The 17,702-nt window shown below is 31.3% G+C and overlaps 1 long non-coding RNA gene and 1 pseudogene across 1 annotated transcript; one reads left to right on the top strand and one right to left on the bottom strand.

Moving 5' to 3' along the window:
• The first annotated feature begins 11,703 nt into the window (after positions 1-11,703).
• Positions 11,704-13,822, top strand: LOC123220864 (annotated as a pseudogene).
• A 1,347-nt stretch (positions 13,823-15,169) lies between these two features.
• LOC123221826 lies at positions 15,170-16,907 on the bottom strand. The gene is made up of 2 exons (XR_006503293.1): positions 16,518-16,907; positions 15,170-15,446 (listed from the first exon to the last, which is right to left on the bottom strand). It is a non-coding gene; the product is annotated as an uncharacterized LOC123221826 (long non-coding RNA).
• Between the last annotated feature and the right edge of the window lie 795 nt (positions 16,908-17,702).

The following is a 17,702-nucleotide window of genomic DNA, read 5'->3' as shown; positions in this document are numbered from 1 at the left end:
ATTACTTCTGAATATATTTTTTAATAGAGGGCTGCTAATTTAAGAGGCAAGGATCTTACCATTCCTGATCCAATCAAATGCTGAATTGTCTTCTCAAATACAGTTTAGTTTGGGTTTGACTTGAATGTCTTTCTGACAATAGTGTGTATTCCGTTGAAGATACTATTTATCTTGCTTGTGATATTATTTATCTCATCAACAACCGTCCAACGACATCTCTTGTCAACTTGAATAAGCTCAAGTTGGCTATTAAGGATTCGAGCCAAGCTTGAGCCAACTTATATTTAGAATTGGCTCAATTCGCATACATTGTTATCATAACCTAAAATCATTAATGAAAAAAAAACTTGTGAGAGTATAAAAAAGTTAATTATCATATTATCTTAACTATTTCACTTTTCAAAATTATTAAATTACCCAAATTAACAAAATTTTAAAAAATCCATTTTGATATTAAATTTGCATTAACATTTTTTTGAAAATATTGTTTCGTGTAAGAAATGTGAGTTAGTTTTTGGGGTGGGAGAGAATTAAACACATCTATTTGTGGTATTAGAGCTAAGCTGTAACAACTCCACCCAAGAATACTCAAGAATAGTGGTTCAATCTATAGCTCGTTTTGCCTCCGGATGGTTGGTTGTTAAGGGTGTCAAACCAGTAGCTTGATGTGTGAGGAGAGACTCCACCCAAGAGTACTAAAGAGTGAAGGTCCAATTGGTAACTTGTTGTGCCTCCAGATGACTAATTGTAAGTAGTATTGAACCAATGACTCGATGTTTGAGGAGAGGTTATTGGGTTATCCCACGTCCAATGACTCGAGGTTATTGGATTGTCCTACATCCAATGACCTAATAAGTGGGGGGAGGCTGTTGGGGTGTGCCAATTTTAACAACTTAATGTGTGAGGAAATGTTGTTAAGTTATCCCACAACTGATGATCTGAAGTGGATTATTCCACATCCTTTGAAAAAAATAGCTAAAATACGTTTAAAAAATGTCTTCATTAACTTCAAGTTTCCTAAAAATGTAGTTTAATTTTCATATTTCTTTCTCACATGATTTTGGCATTGGAGACAATCCCCTCGAATGAGAAGTGTCATGAAACCACTTATAACAGGATCATTGGGAAGCTATTTGAGCTTGATCCTAGAACAACAATGGTTGCATTTGCTGACATGTTGAAAATAAAAATCACAATGCCTGTTCATTTGATGTACGATGGTTAGGATGTGCATTTGTTCGATCACTTCTTGAATGTTGCTACACAAATTGGGGTGTACATGACATCATATTATATTAGTGTTTTGGAACATTTGGATAGTTTTTGGAATGTCGATAAGATTGAGGGTGAGGGGGGACCATGACATCTTTATTATGGAGGAAAAATGAGATTAAATTATAGAAGGAAAAGAGATCGACAAAAGATTTGAGGTAAGAAGGGGGTTGAGTGGAAAAGATGAATAAAAACATTAAAGAAATGAGCCAAAGGCAAAAGGAAAGATGAGTAGATGATGTGGTAGCCAAGGATGACGTGGCAACATTTTTGGCATGACATGCAAAGTGATGTGGTATATTTATGTGGCATGACTAGGCATGTTTATGTGACAAATCATATAGAGACAAGTTTTCTAATCTTGTTTAATTAATAGAATATTTTATTAATATTATTTTTTCTAATAATTTCAAGAGTCCTATTTTGAGTTTAGGAAGTTATTAAATATAATAAAGAGTTTTTAGAAATATTTGTTTAGGAAAACCTAGTTTTAGTAAAGTCTATTAATATTATTTCCTATAATTTGGAATTAATTAATATTTTTAATTCTAATTAAACTAGTATCAATAATTTTTCTTATTTTAATAAGTTTTCTTAGTGTAGTTAAGAAAATAAGCCTATATAAAGGCACGAGTCTTGTCATTTAAATCAATCAATAAATTTATCAATTATCAATAAAATTCATATATGAGTTTTGTTTTAAGAATCTCTTTACAAAGATTGCAATAAAATTCTTGTTTATCTTTTCACCAAATGAACAATGTCAGCCTTTAATGGTCTTTGTGAATGGAATCACAATCCTAACTATGCTTGTCTTGCATCAGGTGGTATCAAAGCCTTGTCTTGAGATGTTTTGACATAAAAAAGATGTCTTGAGCCTTGTCATGAGAATTTTGAAATCAAAAGCATTGTTGACAAAGATCATCTCAATGTTAATCAAGGTAACTCTATAATAACTCTTAAAAACAATTATGTGACTACTAATGAACTTAAGAGGAATATTATGAAATGGTTACATATTTGGAAACAAAATTTCCTTCCTCAAATGAAGGCAAGATTCAAACCTTGGTTTGATCATTTTCTATGTTTGGATGGTACATTACAGATGATGACTTGAGGGCGAGTCTCTCTTTTTTAGTCAGGGAGAATGATAAGGGACTAAAACATTGAAATTGTGGAGGAAAAATAAGATTAAATTCTGGAAGGAAAAAAGACTGACAAAATATCTTATGTAAGAGAGAGGTTGTGTGGAAAAAAGTGAATGAAAACATTAAAAAAACGAGTCAAAGGTAAGAGGGAGGATGGGTGGATAATGTGGCGTGCTTATGTGACATGATTAAACATGTTTATATGACAAATCATATGGAGACAAGTTCCTAATCCAATTTAGTTATCTAGATATTTTATTAATATTATTCTTTTTAATAATTTTAATAGCCAGATTTTGAGTTTAGAAATATTTATGTTTAGGAAGTTATTAAATATAATAAAAAGTTTTTAGTAACCTCAATTTTAGTAAACATATTTATGTTTAGGAATATTTCTTTAAGAAACCTTAATTTTATTAAAGTCTATTAATATTATATTCTAAAGTCATAGTTTTTTAGAATTTGAAACTAATTAATATTTCTAATTTTAGTTAAGCTAGTATCAATAATTTTTCCTATTTTAATAAATTTTTCTAGTCTACTTTAAAAAATAAGTCCATATAAATGCATGAGTCCTGTTATTACAATCAGTCGATCAATTTATCAATTATCAATAAATCCAAATTTGAGTTTTGTTTTAAGAATCTCTTTGCAAAGATTGCAATAGAATTCTTGTTTATCCTCTCGTCAATTGAATGATATTAACCTTTAATCGTCTTTGTAAATAAAATCACAACTCCAACTACATTTGTCTTGCATAAGAGGGTCTTACAAAGGAAAAAATGCTCAGGATTATGTTTGTAGGTTGCTTGAAAGGTTCAGAAAAATGGAGGAGAGAGCTCTTGCTAGGACTACCAAAGCACCTGTAATTCCATTCAATAGGGTTTTTAAGGAGAATGTTTTGTGTAACTATTTTTTATGCACAAATGTATAGACATATAGATGTGTTATCATATAATTAGATGTTATTTTATCATTAATTCAAAATCACCCAATCACATCATCACACATTCATATGTATACAAATTTATGTATTAAAAGTGTATACACATAGTTTTATTGTTTTAATATAAAAGTGTAATTAAATTATGAATTTGGAAGGAGAATATTTAGAACACTATAATAATGCGTCTTCAATTTCACTCCTGAGAATTGAATAATTTAAAAGAATGTTATACATACAGTTTATCTGAAATTAAGTAATGTTATGGGATTGCTATTAATATTTTAAAAGACTGATTCATATTTTCCGACTTGAAGTTTTGACCTTAAAACACTTGTCCACTTGTTGGATTCATAGATCAAACTTTTCTATTCAAAACTTAAGGTTGGATTTAAATCAAGCTAGTTCTACTTGGTTTGATATTTGGTTCGATTTGATTCAATTTTAAGTTGGAGTTTTAACTTGACAGTTCGGTTAGAGTTTGACTCAAATCCCTCTATGACGATAGTGTATATTCCATTGGTGATATTATTCATCTTGTCGATGACCCTCCAATGACATCTCATGTTAACTTGAATAAGCTCTAGCTGACTATTATGAATTCGAGCTAAGTTCAAGCTAACTCATATTTAGACTTAACTCAATTCGAATTCTATTCAATTAAAACATATCCTTGTTAACGAAAAAACCCTAAGGTAGTATTATAAAATTAAATTATTATATTACCTTAACTAAGATGAAGACGAATGATCTTCATTTTGTCTTTGTCTCTTAGATGAAGACTAAGACGACGAGTCTTCGTTTGAGAGATGAAAACAATTTTGTCTTTGTCTCGATTGAAGACAACCAGAAAAGGAAGGGAGAGAGACTGGAGAGAGAGATAAGGTGGGAAGAAAGACGACTAACAGTCGAAGATGGTGATCTACACTAGAGAGAAGTGGAAAAAACCCTAGGAGGTAGTTGTCACTTTCCAAACTTTGGGTTGGGGGGAAATTGTGAGTTTTTAAAACCTGAGGATGAAAATATAATAAAACTTTAATTTTTAAATTTTTTTTAATAAATAATAATTTTACCTCTAACCATAATTAAAATTTTTAACATAAATTTTTTTATAGGTGGGTGTTTGGGTTTTTTCAAGTTGACATGGGATGTCATTGGAGGGTTATCGATAAGCAAATTTCTGTTAAAAATTTCAATTAGGGTTAGGGTAAAATCATCATTTATTAAAAAAAAAAATCTAAAAACTAAAGTTTTAATACATTTTCCTCCTTAGGTTTTAAAAACTCACAATTTCCTCCCAAGCCAAAGTTTGAAAAGTAACAAATATCCCCTAGGGTTTTTTTCCACTTCTCTCTAGTGTAGATTCGTTGTCTCCGGTCGTCGATCGTCCTCTCTCTCACCCCTATCTCTCTCTCTGATCTCTCTCCCTTCCCTTTCCGGTCAGACAAAGATGAACGATCTTTGTCTGAGAAGAAGACCCATCATCTTTCTCTTTCAGACGAAGACTAAGATGCCGAGTCTTCGTCTGAGAGACAAAGACAATTTCGTCTTTGTCTTAATCGAAGACAACTAGAAAGGGAAGGGAAAGAGACTGAGATGGAGAGATAAGGCGAGAGAGAGGACGACTGACGACCAAAGATGACAAATTGTTGCTAGAGAGAAGAGAAAAAAACCCTAGGGGGTATTTGCACTTTTCAAACTTTAATGTGATAAGACTTTAATTTTTTAAAGTTTTAGTAATAACAATTTGGTATTTATAAAAACACCCTCATATTTGTCATATTTATAAGTTTTTCCATGTTCCCGCTTCTTATATTTTTTAGAAATGTGTTTTCACATTACCATTTCCAAATTTCTAGATTTTTCGTATTTTCGTTTTCGTTCTATATAGATGAACAGTATCACGCCTAACCCATCTACTTTTTCTTGGCAATTGAAGTATTTTGTTTTCTACCAATTCAATCTAAAAAGTAGACATTTTTCATTATAATATAAAATTGATGTAAATAAACCATTCATATAAATAAATTACCTATAAAACAACAACAAAAACCAAAACTTACAAATTAACAAAGTATAATTCATCATTATACAAAGAAATCTCATACTTTTTATTTCAAAATTTTCAGACAAAATATCAAACAATATAATAAAATATTATTAACTTGGATTAAGATGATTTTGATGCATGATTTCTTTGATTTTGAACTGATTTTTAGTTAATGTGGATGATGATAAGTTTGAGAGACTTGTGTATGTGTGTGTGTATATTTCTTTTGTATCGTGTACAATAATTTATATATTTTATTACTTCCACTTAGGGATGACAATTTGGTCCAACTTTAGGGGCCCCGACCCTAACGGGGAGGAGATTCCCCGATAGAAACGGGGAAGGGGACGGGGATGAAAAAAATCCCCTCAATCGGGGACAGGTTGGCGATGGGGATACATGCGTCCCCTCCCCGCCTCAACCCTTCCCCTCCCCGCCCCTATCCCCGTCCCTTTATATTAATATATTTATTTAAAATACTAATATATTTTTATAGTTTTAAATTATTTATGTTTTTCAAATTTATTTAGCTTTTTGTTATGCATATTAAAAGAGTTAATATATTATATTTATGATATTTGATATAGTAGATTAATTTTAATTTTGCTTAATTTTTTTATTTAATATATTTATATTATATTTACAAGGTAAAAAAAATATATTTTTTTTCGGGTACGGGGAGGGGATTTTTCCCCGCGGGGACGGGGAGGGGATGGGGAGGGGATTTTTCTTTGCAGGGAGGGGACGGGGACGGGGACAGGGACGGGGATTGAGATCCCCTCCCCGCCCCTCCCCGTTGCCATCCCTACTTCAACTACTTGCATGTAACCAAACCCTGTCTTCAAGAAAAAAAATTATTGCTTAAGATCAGTTTGAATTCAAGTCAAACTTGTTCGAGTTAAGCTCAAATGAGCTCAACGAGAGCTTGGTTCAAGCAAACTCAAGCTTGAACATGAGAATTTAATATTTTTAAGCTAAAGTTTAAACTTGAATTTGACGAATGTTCAGTTTGCCAAGTTTGCAAGCCTTAAAAAAAATTGATTAAAATCGACTAAAATGATGTAAAATATACTTAAAAACGATGTCATGTTAGTCTTAAGTAAAGTTGGATTCAAGCCAAACTGAACTTGAGTCAATGCAAACTTGAGCCCGACTCTGTAAAATCAAAGACCTAAACGTATGAAATTAAAGGCAATGAAAAAAAATACCACATTCAAGTGCTTTCTTGTGAAGGCTCCATGATTCATGCATGGAATCAAAATATAAGGAAACGACTTGTGATAGAAACTTAATGAAAAATATAAAAGAATTGTATTTCTTATATGTAAATTTATGTACAAAGGACCAGTATTTATACTAGTATACAATAAGATACAAAAAGGAAAAAAAATCAAAAAATTAATTTCTTAGTTGTCTAATCTTTGTGATTAATTGATTTTTTAATCTATGAGACTGATTGATGATTAATTGTTGGCTTGATTAGTAGGATTGCTTGATTGTTGATCTTGATTGATGATTGATTAATGATCTTGATTTTTGCTTGATTGATTATTGTTTACTTGATTGATGATATATTGGATATCTTCTACACCTTCCCTTAAACTCAAGAAGGCGAAATAGATGTCATCTTGAGTTAGCTAACTAAATCATAAAATTGTCCAAGAGGATGAGACTTAGTAAAAATATCGACAGGTTGATCAAGAGAAGAAACTAGATAAAGGCATAGAATGTTTTGAAGCAAATGTTGTGGAACAAACTGACAATTTATCCTTGTATGTTTTGTACATTCATGAAAAACATCATTATGATCTATTTGGATAACACTTTGATTGTCACAGTAAAGATAAGAGATTGATGTCTAAGGTACACCTATATCGTGCAATAACCATCATAACCAAAGAAGTTCAAAGGTAGTGTCAATAAGAGCTCGATATTTTACCTTAGTACTAGATCGAGAAATGACAAACTATTTCTTATTGCATTAAGAAACCATAGAATCCCTAAAAAAAATGCAATATCTCATAGTGGAACATCTATTAGTTGTATCACCAACCTAATCAACATTAGAATAAGCTGGCAATGCTAATAATAATGAGGAGGAGAAATGTAAGCTATGGAATAAAGTGCCCTTGACGTATTGTAAGACACGAAGCACTACAACATAATAAATAGATCTAAAAGCTAACATGAATTGGCTAACAAGATGAACAACATATGCAATATTAGGATGAATTACTATAAGATAAACTAAGCTTCCAACTAACTTATGATAGAGAGTTAGATCTTGTAATAGTTCACCATCGGTAGCATACAACTTGACATTTGTTTCTAAAGCGTATTGATTGTTTTAACATCAGTCAGTTCGACTCTAGAAAAAATATCAGAGGCATACTTAGCTTGTATGAGATAATACCCATCAAAACTTGAAGATACTTCAATTCTTAAGAAATAACTGAGAGATCCAAGATCTTTCATGTCAAATTGTTGACTTTAAGAAAATCTTGATATTAGAAATTTTTATAAGATCACTATTAGTAATAATTGTATTATCGACATAAAGAAAAAACAAAACGATGCCAGAAGTAGAGTTGCAAACAAATAAAACAGAATCAAAAGGACTAAAAGAAAAACCCATTTGTCCTATAATATTGCTAAATTTTGAAAACCATGCACGTGGAGCTTTTTTTAGTCCATACAACTTTTTACAACTTGCAAACCTTATTGGGAGGATGATTTTACCCTAAATGAGGCTTCATGTAAATTTCTTCTGTAAGATCTCCATTAAGAAATGTATTTTTGACATCAATTTGAGATAGATACCAATGTTTAACAGTTACAACTGCTAAGAGAGTTCAAATAGAATTGAGCCGAGCAACAGGTGCAAATGTCTCCTCATAATCAATGTTGTAGTTTAAAACCTCTAGCCACTAATCAAGCCTTATATCTTTCAATAGAGCCATCAAAGTGAGTTTTGATCTTGTAAACCTGCTTGCAATCTATAGGTGATTTTCCATTAGACAAATCAACAAACTCCCAAATTTGAGTCTTGATAAAAGCGTCAAGTTCTCCTGTCATAGCTTGTTGCCACAAATGATTAGAGGAAACCTAGCTAAAAGTGCAAGGTTCATGTAGAGAGGAGATGGTAGCATAATAATAATAATCATGAAGATGGGAAGAAGGTTATCTTACCCTGGTAGAATGTAAATGATTTGTGAACTCAAGAGAATGATTTTATTGTGAGGATTCCACAAACTACTCAGAAGGTCGTGGAGTAGGATTACTTGAGGTACCTATAATAGGATATGGAAATATTTCTAGAGACAAATCTATGAATAAAAGAGTCTTTGGTTGAGTTGTGGTATTAAAGGATGCAATGTTAGAAAACTTCTTATGTTCCTAAAATGTGACATATTGTGAGATACACACATGCCTAGAAATATGATTATAACATTTATACCCTTTATGTTCAAGACTATATCCAAGAAAATAACATAATCTAGGTCGAGGTTCAAGTTTTGTTCTTTCATAAGGTTAGAGATGAATAAAACATGCATAACCAAATACACAAAATAGTAGGATTACTAAAAAGACGCTCATAAGGAGTTTGGTTGCCAATGATAGATGAAGGAAAATGGTTGATGGTATATACAACAGTGTATGTTGTTTCTCCCCAAAAATGCTCTAAAACAAATGAAGCAATAAGAAAAACACTAACAGTTTCTAGAATATGTCTATTTTTTCGCTCAGCTTGACCATTTTGTTGGGATGTACCTAGATAAGAGTATTAGGGTAAAGTGCCATGATCATTTAGAAAAGTGAGTAATTGAGTGTCCCTATATTCCATGGCATTATTGAAGCGAAATTTTTTTATGTTTTTAGAAATTTGAGTTTTGATCATGTTGGCAAACTCTTTTTAAACATCAAATAGGTCAGAACGATTATATAAAAGATAAATCCAAGTAAATCATGTGTAATCATCTATAAATATAACAAAATATTTTGAAACTCCCATAGATGTAATAGATGCAAAACCCCAAATATCAGAGTATACAAGATCAAAGGGTGAAGAAGCAATAAAATCACTTTTATTGAAAGGCAAATTGAGATGTTTATCAAGTTGACAAGACATAAACTCAAAATCATCATTTAAAACAAATCCTAATAATCCTGATAAAGATAATGTTTTGAGACAAGACTCAGACACATGGCCTAATCTAGAATGCCAAAGACTCAAAGACATAATAGACTGGGTAGACATAACAACATTAGTCATAGGAACATGAAGTGACGTAAGCTCAAATAGTTACCCTACTTTACAACCTTTCCCAATTGTCTTGTCTGTGTATGGATCTTGCACAATATAACCATTATTAGAGAAATGTAAGTTTAATCGAAGTTCATATAACTGGCTAATAGATAAAAGATTTAAGGAAAGTTTGGGGATAAGGTATGTGTCTAGAATAAAGAGATATGTAGTAGAGATAGATCCTATATGGCTAACTTGTATTGTAGATCCATCAATAGTTTGAACATTAGGAATATTATTGGCTAGGGTCTTGAGTGAAAATAATGATGAGGAAGGAGTCATATGATTACAACAGATAAAGTCAAGATACTAGGAGGTATTACTTGTGGTGACAAAAAATGCAAAAGCAAAAGTAGAAGTAAAAGAACTAGTAACAACTTGAGTGACAAATACCTCAATGTCAGCCTCTAATAGAGTGCATGTGCCAAAGGTAAGCTCTGATGCATTATCTTCGGTAACAACAATAACAGAACGAGGATGGAAACTCCAATTTGGATTACATTATTGATTCCCTTTTTCTTGAATTGAAGTTCCTCTTATCTTTGGAATGACATTCCTTATATGTATGTCTATTGCGATGGTAATAAGAGCAATATTTTGAGGAATTATATGCAGGTTTTGTAGATTGTGAGGGAGTGGCAAGAATTGTATCTAAGAGAGTATTTGGGTTTGCATGCGTGTTTCTTCAAAGATTAATTCTGCTATAGCTATATCCAATGTTGATAAAGGATGACAATGTAATAGTGAGGCACGAACTAATTCAAAATCTTCATGAAGAGCCATAAGAAACTGATTTAATCGTTTTTTATCACAATATTGGATATAGAGCTTAGCATCATTATCACGTATCCACTTAGGTTTAGACAAACTTAACTGGTCTCTCAAAATAGACATTTTAGAATGAAAGTCATTAATTGACTCGCCAATTTATTGCTTCAAATCATGAAGTTTGACTTGAACTTGATATGTGTCAGCAAGGTCACTGAATGAAAATTGTTGAGCAAGAAAATCCCAAAGATCATTGGCTCATTTGAATCGACTAAAAAGAATGTTGATGGATGCTACCCAAGTATTTGAAATCCAAGGTATAACCTTGAAATTGTTGCAATCCCATTGTTCAAGTCAATTTTCAAACTCATCTTAGGATTCACTATACTTCTTTTCAAGTTTACGCTTTTCATTGGTGACATACCTCTACATCATGCGACCTTTAAGAAAGTTACACATGGATTGGGCCCAATGATTGTAATTGGTGCCGTCTGGGATGATAGGAATAAGTTGAGATACATCAGCTTGCACTTGAGACATGATGAAGAAAAAAGACTTTATGAACTCAATGTTTATTGAATTAGTCATGGCCACGGGCCGATTTGGCCTATGAATTGGACCGAAACAGACCCGTTTAAAACTAGAATTGGAACTAATACTAGAATCAAATTCTGATGGTTCGGCTCATGTTTTTCTTTTTTTTTGAACCGTCAAACCGTTTGTTCATTATCGATTCATGAACCGATGGTTCAATAATTTAATTTAAAAAATTTATAAATTTTAAATGAAAATGATTAAATTTTTTTATTTTTAATTTTAAAAAGTATAAATTTGCAAGGGATCATAACAATCCCTACAAATTTTGCAAAGACTTTGCAGCTTTTACAAATAATAATAAAACTATATATACATATTTTTTATACATAATTTAGATATATAGATAATATGTTTTTATATGATTGGATAATTTTGAATTAAAGATAAAATAAAATCAAATAATATGATGATATATCATCTGTATATGTAAATTATATATAAAAAATATATATATATCATAAAAATAATTAAGAATTCATTTCGTACGAAAACTTTTAAATAATTTTTTGTAACAAGATTTTTAATTAAGGATTCTATCGCTAAATTAGAATTTTTTTTTTCGATTTTAAGTAAAAAATTAATATAATAATCATGATGTTGAAACTTGAATTAATGTGCTATAAAATGTGGTTAAATGTCGAGAAAATATGATGTGAAAGGATAATGAGCAGACATACAATGTGATGAACAATTTTATCATGCTTAAATTTTCTAGTTTATTTACATATAGTTTTCATGCCATAAATAACGAAGAGAGCAAACAAGAAGTTGCCCATTTCAGTATTATTTTTGCTACCAAACCAAAGTCAAATCAGTTCAACATGTGTAGCTCTGATTTCATCCCTTCACTCGCCAGTTTCCCAAAAATGGCAAAAAACAGTCGAAGCTTTTCCAAGCTTTTCATGGCTTCCACCCAGCTCTATTCTGTTTCTAAGTGAGTTCATCTCTTCTTTATTTTAACTTTATTGCATGCAAGTAATTAATATTTTTACACTGATGAATCTTATCCTTTCTTGATTTTCCTATTTAGAGAGGCAAAACAGCTGAAGAAGCTCTCCTGTAACAATTCCATGGCCCCGGAAAAGGTTGAACTATTCAAATCGATGAAGGATTGGGCTAGAGACAGCATTTTGCCTCTGCTAAAACCAGTTGAAAAATCCTGGCAGCCTGGAGATCTTTTACCGGATGATGCACCAGAGGGATTCATGGAACAGGTTAAAGAATAGAGAGAGAGAGCAAAGGAGATTACTGACGATTGTCTTGTTGCTTTGGTTGGTAATATGGTGACAAAAGAGGCCCTTCCGACGTATCAGTCGAGAATCAATGCCATAGAAATTTATCGTGATGAAACAGGCACAGACAACACTCCCTGGGCGATTTGGAGTTGAGGTTGGAGTGCTGAAGAGAATCGCCATGGAGATCTTCTTAACAAGTATCTTTATCTTTCAGGAAGAATTGACATCAAACAACTTGATAAAACTATTCAGCATTTGATTGCTTCTGGAATGGTAAGAGTTCCGTGCAAATAAACCATCAGTCATACAAAAGGCATCAATCATTCTCCAGGGAAAACGCCATTGTTATTATGTTTAAATAGTTGTTTCGTGTAGGAAATGTTTGCGTATATCTGTCAAGGAAAGCCTCACGCTTGAGTTTTTTTTTTGGGTTGGAAGACAATTAAACACATCTAATAGTGGTATCAAAGCCAAGTTGTAACAACTCCACCCAAAAACACCCAAGGGTGGAGGTCCAATCAATAGCTCGTTGCACCTCCAAATGGATGGTTGTGAGAAGTGTCAAATCAATAGCTTGGTGTGTGAGGAGACCTCATCCAAGAGAACTCAAGAGTGAAGGTTCAACTAACAACATGTTGTGCCTCTAGATGACCAGTTGTATAGAGTGTTGAACCAATGGCCTAATGTTTAAGAGAAGGTTGTTAGGTTATCCCACATCCAACGATGGAAAGCTATTGGGTTGTCTTACATCCAACGACCTAATGAGTGAGGGGAGGTTATTGGGTTATCTCACATACTTTGAAAAAGGGATCGGTCGTGAGGAATATCAAATAGATAACTTGATGTGTAAGAGGAGATTGTTGAATAGTCTCGTATGTGATGCCAAGCTTGCCCTCAAACATGGAGACTCAAAGCTGGCTCAAATTTGTGGCACAATTGTTCTGATAAGAAGCGTCACGAAATTGCTTATAGCAGGATTGTTGGGAAGCTATTCGAGCTCGATCCTAGCACAACAATGGTTGCATTTGTTGACATGTTGAAAATAAAAATCACGATGCCTGACCATTTGATGTATGATGGTTAGGATGTGCATCTGTTCGATCTCTTCTCGAATGTTGCTATGTGAATAGGGGTGTACATAACCTTGGATTATATTAGCGTTTCGGAACATTTGGTGGCTTTTTGGAATGTCAATGAAATTGAGGGGCTTACGGACGAAGGAAAAAGTGCTCAGGACTATGTTTGTGGGTTGCCTGAAAGGTTGAGAAAATTGGAGGAGAGAGCTCTAGCTAGGGCTGCCAAAGCACCTCCAATTCCTTTCAGTTGGGTTTTTAATAATGACGTGTAGCTAAATTATGAGTTTGGAAGGAGAACATTTAGAACGCTACAATAATGCTCCTTTAATTTCACTCCTGAGAATTGAATAATATGAAAGATTGTTTGTACATGTTGTTCATCTCAAATTAAGTAATGTTATTTAAAAGGGTGATTAACACTTTTGCACTTAACGTGGCCATAAAATATTTTTCCACTTATTGAATGTATAAATCACACTTTTTCATCAAAATATAAGGTTAGATTTGAATCATGCTAACTTGATGGATCTTGATTTAAGTCGATATTAAATTAAAGCTTTAAATCGATAGTTTAGTTTGAGTTTGACTCAAATCTCCATCCAACAATAATGTATATTCTATTAGTGATATTATATATTTCATTGATGACATTTTGATGACATTTCTTGTCAACTCAAACAAACTCAAGTTGGGCATTTTAGATTCAAGCTAAACTTGAATAAACCCTTATTCAAACTCGATTCAATTTAAATTTAACCCTATCAAAATCTAACCTCGTTAATAAAAAAACTAAGATCATATTAGAAAATTAATTACTCTTAACTATTTCACTTATTAAAATTGCCAAATCAACTCAAATTAACACAATTTTAGAATATCCTATCGATATTAAATTTCATAAATACCATCTTTTTCTCTTTTCTCTTTTCTCTTTTCTCTTTTCACTTTTGATATGAAATGTAGGGAGATCAAAGATTATGACAATATACGTAGTAATCAAAATAATAACAGTAAACAACACAAATCGTATAGTCATTTCGATGCTTAGATTGTGTGATTTAGGTAGATGCGTATGCATATTATATATATATATATATATATATATATATATATATATATATATATATAATATATATATATATATATATAGCCAGTCACAGTAAGTCAATAATTCATTGTCAAAGTCTTTTATTTCAATCCGAGTTAAATTTAAATTGAGTTGCTTCAATTTGGTTTGGTGTATGATTTGATTCGAATTAGAATATTAGTTGAATAATTTATCTTGAGTTTAACTTAAATCCTTTTATGATAATATTATTTATTTTATCGATAATATTATGTATTTAATTGATAATACTACTCATCCCTTAGCAATATTCAATGACACTAATGCTCGAGTCAAAGCTTCCTACTTCATTTAATTTTTTTAAGATTAGATTTGAACTAAGCTAACTTAGTTCAATTTAGTGTTCAATTTGATTCGAATTGAAATTGAGTTGGAGTTTTAATTTAGTAATTCAATTTGAATTTTCCCTCTCTAACAATATTACCATTGATTTTATTAATAATAGTATTTATCTCGTAAATAACTTTTAATATCATCTTCGACTAATATGAACGAGTTCGAATTGATTATTTAGAATTTGAATTAAATTTAAACTAATTTATATTTAACTTGATTCAATTTAAATTTAGTTTTAACCTTAATATAAATAAATTAGAAGATGCTTATATATGTATATATACTCAAGTTTATTTGTGAATGGGTTGGATCGAACCAATAATATATAGATTTTTAAAATATAGAGTCTATTAAAAAAATATATATTTGAGAGAAAGAGGTGAGAGGGAGAGAACAAAAGGAAGAACAAATGGCATTAATATTATCGATGGAAATCTTGCGGAGAAGTGAATGTGCCACGTGGATATCCTTTCGATTCCTAGCCGTTCAACGAACTGACCATGTGAAGACAACTCTTATTTGCCTCGTTTATGACTTACCTTTCGACACGTGTAACATGCGAGATCCACTAATATGAAATACATCACCACTGCAATAAAAAAATATTCAGGGTTTCCGATTTAGCCCCAATAACCCTTTTTTTTTCTCTTCCGGGGCTTAACTTTGTTTTTTTTTTCTTTTAATTGAAAATACTTCATTTTTAGATTTTTTATCAAAAATATTAAATTTTTTTTTTATCAAAAGTATCGAATTATTATCCAACTTTCAACTCCATTAAATAAGAATGATATATATATATATATATATTTTATGTGTTAACATTAGACATATTAAAAGGATCGAGATTAACGTAAATTTATTTTTTTTTTTGGTATAACCTGCAAAATTGAGGATTGTGTTTAGGCCTATAGGGCATGCAAGCCATTTGGAGGCTTGGGGTATGACTTGTGGGGTTGGCTTAACATAATAAAAAATTATAAAAATTAAAAAAAAAAAAATAACAAGCCGACCTATAAAAGCACGCATACAAATCTATTAAGGGCTCGTGAAGGCACGATCAAAGGACACAAGATCATGCCACAGGCTTTGCCATGATTGTAGGCTTACTCAACTTGTAAGATCTATCAATTGATGAGTCTAAGCATGATACAATCTGTGAACATGATAGGCGACATCAAATTCAATCTCTCAAGACCCACTGCCATGTCAAATTGTGGTGGATTAATTATTAGGTGCAAACTTGACTCATTCCAAACTTAAATTTGAACTCAAATAGTTTGGAATGAAACTAGCCTTATTAAAAATGTTTGAATGTATGTTTTACCTAATTCTTGAGGAGGATTGCATTGGTGTAATTGTAAGCATTGACTATATATAAACCCTACTCTATTTTCTCATTAAAAAATATTAGTGGTGAAAAGACTTATTCCCACCCAATGTATAGTGTAATTTTAAACTCACACTGTCAACTTTCAAAAACCTAAAATTCTACCTATAAACCAATTTCTATTATAATTTTTAGTAAGAGTTAAAGGGAAATTATTATTTAACAATAATATTTAAAAAAATAAAAAGTTTATATCATTTTTCTCCTTGATTTAAAAAACTAACAATTTTTTTTTGCAAAATTAAGTTTTGAAAAATGACATTTTCCGTCTACCTAGGGTTTCAAACTTTTCTAGCGAATGACGATTGCTCTCTCTCCCTCCGACGCTTTCTTTCCATCCGATGGATGACATCTGGATTTGTTGAATCTAAACAAAACTCTTCGTTTAGACCTTCATCATCCAAACTAAGGTGTCATCTTTGTTTGGACGATGCCTTGGTCTGGATGCGTCTTCATTTTCCAAATAAAGCTAATTCATCTGGATGATGAAGATCCAAATAAAAAGTTTTCTCTGGATTTGATGAATCTAGACATTGTCCGTCGAAGGGATAGAGCTTTGGATGAAGAGAAAATGTCAGAGGGAGAGACATCACTGGAAAGGAGAGAGAGCGACTGTTGTTCATTGGAAAATCATTGGCGAAATTTAAAACCCTAGGTAAGAGGGAAAATATCACATTTCAAGACTTATATTTGGGGGAAATTATTAATTTTTCAAACCAAGGGGGAGAATGATATCAACTTTTATTTTTTTAATATTATTGTTAAATAGTGATTTTATCTTTAACCTTAATTGAAAATTTTAATGGAAATAAGCTTATGGGTGGGACTTTGAGTTTTTTAAAATTGACAGAAATGAGTTTAAAATTACACTATACCTTGGGTGGGAATAAGTCTTTTGGCCAATATTAGTGCTTGATAGTTATTTTAATTTTCAATTGATTAGGTCCACTAGGAGACACTAACCAATGAGTAATTTTATGTTCCCATCTAAGGTTTAACCTAAAAACACTCTTTCAACTTTAAATTATATAAATAACATTTGTCACCCAAAATTAAATTCAGTTAATAAAAAAACTGAAACAATGTTAACAAGTAATATTATTATTTTATCTTTACTATTTTATTTTTCAAAATTCTTTTATGACTCTAAATTAACTATAATTAGATAGGTGTGTCAATAACGTATACTCATATATTTGGGGTTAATTATAATTTTTAAATATATTATAGATGTTAATAGAAATTTTAGGGGGGGGCTTAGAAATTGGAAAAAAGTTCAAATGTGTTTTAAAATTTTTTAAAATTTCAATATGTCTTTGAATAGTTTAATGATCACAGTTAAATCTCTAAAAAATCAGGAGTGTAAATATTATATTATAAACTATTAAAATTATAAATTTTTAAAATATATGGAGCAAATATGATAATTTTTGAGGTCTGATTTACAAATTTTCAAAC

Source organism: Mangifera indica, chromosome 7 (assembly GCF_011075055.1).
Source record: "Mangifera indica cultivar Alphonso chromosome 7, CATAS_Mindica_2.1, whole genome shotgun sequence".
Lineage (NCBI taxonomy): Eukaryota > Viridiplantae > Streptophyta > Magnoliopsida > Sapindales > Anacardiaceae > Mangifera > Mangifera indica.
This window is presented reverse-complemented; position numbering and strand designations above follow the sequence as displayed.